Consider the following 6,178-nt stretch of genomic DNA (forward strand, 5'->3'; position numbering starts at 1 on the left):
AAAAAAATTAAAAATATTTTTTATTTTATTATAATTATTTTCTATCGTTATTTGAATAAAAATTAATGATAGATTTATTATGATCTTATATATATGACATAGATTAATTATTCTATTATTTGTTAATAATTTCAATGACAGAAGAGATATTATTTGTTAAAACTTAAAGTACATGAAATTATTCTGTTTTAATTGATAAAATGAGATTACGAAGAATAAATAATTTTCTACATTTTTATTACTTAAAGTGGTTTAAAAAGAAAAAAAACAAGAATAGAGTTCCTTAAAATTAAATTTTTTATAAGGAACAAGATGTTTTTTTAATAAAAATATACTTATTCGGAAAAGGGTAGTTTTGACCCATTTTGTAACAATATCGGCATTTTGGACCCATTTTGTAATAATAGGGTCATTTTGACCCATTAAATAACAATAGGGGCATTTCTGTACTAAAATATTGACGGCAAGGACATTTTTGAACCAAACTTATCACGACCCAAGCCTACGGCCTAGACATGACACGACGAATGAGACACCCGGAGGTACCTCACCCAAGCCTCTAAGCATTCATTAAGCACTTCATTGGTAATGATAAATAATAACAAGCGGAAATTAAAAACATTTTTCATTTTGTGTCCAAACATACCTCTACTAATAGACTTGGTAGGGGCTAAGACATGTAACTAACTTACCCTCAAAATAAGGGTCAAGAAATTCCTTAATAAAAGTCTTACTATTCTACATAACATATGCTTAGAATAAAAAAAAAAGATGTTGTTCCCGAAACATGAAATCTCACCACAAGCAATCTTCAACTAACTCGAATTAGCCACGTGGAGGAGATCGAGGTGCGATGTCGGTTCCTACATGATAATATCATGTAGGCAAAAATATGCGTTAGTACTTTGAATGTACTAAGTATGTGAGTATGCTATGAAATGAAGAACATAAGAGAGACATGAGTAAGCAATATGCATAATGAATGCATGCATTGAACATAAAAAAAACAACCTTAAAACATTCATTTTGTGGGGAAGTGACCTTAACCGATATTTAAAACCATGAGAGCTATTACATAAAATCCAACATAAACCCCTACGTTGGCACGGGGAGACTACTTTTCGGGTAGAACTCCGTCAACTTTAACATTCTTTAACTTTGATGTTATTGGCGTATTGTGGATCCACTAGCCTAAATAGCCTACAAGGTCTCCTATGTTGGCGCATAGTTAATGCAACATGAGACTTAACTTAAGGACCCCTTAGGTCGAGTCCCCATCTACATGCTACATTCGGTGCTAGGTCAATCCCACAGAATAACATTTAAGTATCATAATAACATAGGTATTGTATAACTTTAGATATCAAATCATCATTGGTGGAATAGCTCATTAAAACATTTCATTTGATTCAAATATGTGAGAATTGTCCTTTCACATTGAAACCTTACTTTGACTAAAAAGCCCTTTCATCAATCAATCATTTCATAAAGACTCCTCTTCATAAACATTTACTTCATAACATTCATTGGAGTCAAACTCAATTTCAAATTTATTTTATCGTAGGAAACTAGGTGGGTTCATTTGATAAAGACCTTCAAATACATTTAAGGAATACTTGTATGCATGAAAGTGATATGAATGCATCAAATCAAACATATTAAAAACAACCCATCATATGCACTTTAAAACTACCTTTCAAACATTCATATAAGAACCTTGATAAACCATCCATTTCATGTAAATAATAATCAACATAAGTAAATATAGGTAAATAAACTTCAAATATTCAAAAATCTATGCATTTGGAATCGTAGTATGAAAAATCCATAAAAACTCATCACTTGAAATTAAGAGTCAATATATCAATTTAAACATAATAGCTTCAAATATACCATAATATATGCATTTTAAATCATCATGTAAAAGCCCATAAGGATTCACCATTTAGAATGTGAAATATCAAGTTGAGAAAATATTTGGGGTCCATGGGTGGAAGAACCCATGGATCAAAACCCACATACCTTGGAGAACAATTCCCAAATGCAAGCTTGAGAGTAATGGAGACTTGAACAACCTTGAATGGAACCCTAGATTTTCTTCTTGAAACCCTTGGAAGAACTTTGAGAGGAGAGGATTTAGTGTTTTAGTCTAATTGCGAGAAAATGAGAGAGTTAAAAGGTTTAGGATCTTTAGATAGGTGAAATATACCTTCAAAACGACCTCACTTTGGGTTAAACACAAGAAAAGACTAAAATGCCCCTCAAAATCTAGAAAATGGGCTAAAAACCCTGTTGGCGCTATAGCGGCGTGCCGCGCCAAGGGCCAAACTACTGAGTCTAGTTTCGAGCGCTATAGTGGCGCCGGGCGCAACTGTAGCCTCAGGCCTGAAATTCCTGCAGTGATAGTCTATAGTAAAATGATCATAACTTTGGACTCCGAACTTGGAATGAGGAAAACTTAATGGCGTTGGAAAGAGGACTAAAATATATTTAATTTGATAGGTCACGAAACACCTAATTCCTTATATAATACGAAATATAAGCATTTGAAGTTGACTCTATTCCGGACTCATATAAAAACTTAGCCGTTGGAAATCCTTTGGACTTGGCTTGGTGTTAGGGATCCCTTATGACCCTAAAACACAACTAATACAATTAAATCATTTAGTAATTGATCCTCACTCATATGTACAATTTTATGTCATTGATTTTGAGACGCAAAAGGTTCCCCCGAAGCCATTTTTCCCTACTTTACCCTAGTATGACATATTCCAACCTTTAAACCATGCGGGATCTTACAAAACTATAAACGGAGGACATTTTTATTCATTTCAAATAATTTAAGGGCATTTTGACCCTTTTCCCATCTTTTTTTGAAAATGCTTTTGAGAGTCAAATTACTAAAAAGAGCAAGTTTCAATATACTTTTAATATTAAAATTATTTTATAGAGAGAAGTTATTTTAAATATCTATTATAAAATATAATTTAATTTTTACTTTTATATACAATCTTTAGCTATTATTTTTTGTTTGTTATAATCCTCTAAAGTTCAAAAAAAAAGTTAAATCAGAAGGAAATGATACGTAAATTAAAAGATATACCTAAAAATAATATATAAAATATAAAATAAAAATATAAAACGTAAAATAAAATTAAAATTTTATTATATAAAAATAAAAAATAAAATTCTTAAATGAAACTTAATCAAACTTATGAGATATGCTAATTAATTGATAAGGGATAATTGATATATATGTAAATATGGAAAGGATATTTTAGTTTTGAAAAAAATAATTTTCTGCTTCTGCTTATGCTTTTTTTAAAAAGTAGAAATTTTTAGCTTAACTGCTTTTGCTTCCATTTAAAAGTAGTTTCATTAATTTGTCAAACGCCTTAATTTTTTAAAAAGGAAAAATGTTCAAATATGCCATCGAACTTTGAGAAAAGGTTTATCTATGTCATCCGTTAAAATTAGGCTCATTTATGCCATTTTCGTCTGAGAAAAGGCTCATCCATGCCATTATTTGTAAACTAAAAATACTTTCCGTTTTGCAAACTATTTTGTACATGTAGTCAATTATGATTTGGCTACATCATTAACTAAATTATTATTTAAAATGGAAAAGGTTCAAATATGCAAACTTTGAGAAAATGCTCATCTATGTCATCCGTTAAAAGTTTGGCTCATCTATGTCATTTCAGTTAATAAATAATGGCATGGATGAACCTTTTCTCAAACAAAAATGGCATAAATGAGCCAAACTTTTAACGGATGGAATAAATGAGTCTTTTCTCAAAGTTCGATGACATATTTGAGTCTTTTCTCTTTCAAAAATGTGTTTTTTTTCTATTAAAAAAGAAGTGTTTTTTGGCCTCCCTATCGTACTTATTTAAAATTTGTTCTTTACATTATAATAATAAATTTATTTTACTAATTATAAGAATGATATGATAAAAGAAATCAAATTCAAGTACACTTTGGTACATTAGTATTACTTACCAAATTTTAAGTCATCACAAGCTTAGTTGAGGGCTGGTAAACTAGTTTTAAAAGGAAACAGTAGAATAAATATTCAGTTGGCAAATTAATGCGTGTAACTAAACTTTATATAAAACATAAATTGACATTATATAAAATTTTTCATTTAAAATAGTTAAATAAATATCATAATCTCCAATATAAATTTTTGTTCAAGTTTTTACAATTAAAAACATTTGTCCTGAACTTTAAGTAGAGGAAAAAACTGTCCTATTTCGAATAGTTAATGGACAAAATTGAATTTATACTTTCATATTATATATACTAATTCAATCTATACTTTAAAATAATTATCTATCATCCTACTATTCAATTATTTGTCAGATTTGAAGTTAAATACATTGAGATATATATATCTTCTTAAAAATAGTCTAAAATAAAGTCCTACCAACTTAATTATCTCTAATTTACTCCTTTATTCCAAATCAATCAATTCTCTCTCCTAATTCTCTCCTCCCATGTTTATCATTCAATTCTCTCTTCTCCTTCTGTTCACACATCCTTCTTGAATCAAAGTTTATTGATTTAGATTTTTCTTAATCTACTTTGATGGCTGAAGAATCTTCAACCAAGAATATTGCTAATAGAGATACAACACATCATGTATTATAAATAGATTTACTTGCTACCACGTACTACATATTCTAGTCAACGAGTTTGTAAGTAGAAAAAATTACAATGATCAAAGTAAGTCGTGTTTTACTGCTAATTATAGTTCTATGGGGTCAGTTGGTAGAGTATATAAAAATAATGTTATATAGAATGTATTAGTAATGCTTACATTAATTATACTTGCATTAATTATACACAGATTATTTTTTATGCATTCTTTGGTTTGGTGTATTAAAAATAGCATGTATTGCATAAAAATATTTATTTACAAAGATATCCTCAACAATTATGATAGAAAAGATGTAAAAAGGGTTTTGAGGGGTAATTGGGTCTATAATCATGCTAATGCATTAAATCCTCTTGCATGCTAATACCTAAAAATTCCATGGTTTTAGTAATACACACTTTGATACACAATAGAGTGTATAACTAATGCATTAGTTATACATAGTATAAAAAAATGTACCAAACAAGGTATTACAAATACACAAAACTAATGCATTCATTATTTTTGCTAATACACTCTATTAAACAACCCCTAAATTTTGTAATTAACGTACATTGGGATAATGACGTGTTGTCGGAAAAGGTGAGGAGACAATCAGCGAGGTGGTGTTGGTCTTTGCTGGAGAGGCGAGAGAGACGAAGGGGACAGGAGGAAAAATGGTGGTTAACATATGTATCTGATTAGGTATATGTATCTGACAAATATACACATGTATCTAATTAAGAGTTTATGTATTTGATAAAGTGTATATGTATTTGAGTTAAGATTATATGTAACTATGAAAAAAAAAATCTGATGCTAAAAAAAATGGAAAGAAATTTGAAGTTTTTGAATTTTTTTGGAGAAGAAATTCAGGAAAGAACGCTTGATTTGCTCCTAAATTGATGTGTTTCAATTACATTCCATATTTAGATACACATAATTAGATGTAATTGCTTAGCATGTATCCGAAATACATGTATCTGAACGCGCCAGATATATGTAGGAACCAAAATATGATTGAAATTATAATATCGAGAACTCATGAAAGACAGGTAAGTAGCCCTAAACTAATGGAATTTGTGTTGTTTATCCTTTTTAAAACAAGTACATAACAAATTGACCTTTTTTAAAGAATATATTTGACTCTTTTTCCTATATTATATTATGTTGTTAACTTAGGTCCATTTTGTTAATGAAGTTTGAGTTTGAATCATTCATATCTTACTCGACTAAATGCATTTACTTTTTTATTTCCCTTATGTCGGTCGATTCATTTTGAGTCTTTTATAAATTTATTTTTAATTTTATATTTTTTGTAAGTTCTATTTTTATGCATAATCACCATTACTAGTTTTTAGATACTACCATTGCAGGCCACCTTCACCATCAACTATAATTGCTAAGCGCCTTCACTAACACCTAGTTTTTAGACACTACCATTCCGGGCGTGATTATCCAGCAATGTCACCGGAAAAGCGAGATTTACTATTCTTTGAGAAATGTAGTTCTTGTGATGAAAATCAGATGGTACACAAG

The sequence above is a fragment of the Solanum dulcamara genome, chromosome 6 (genome assembly GCF_947179165.1).
Source record: "Solanum dulcamara chromosome 6, daSolDulc1.2, whole genome shotgun sequence".
NCBI classification, from domain to species: Eukaryota; Viridiplantae; Streptophyta; class Magnoliopsida; order Solanales; family Solanaceae; genus Solanum; species Solanum dulcamara.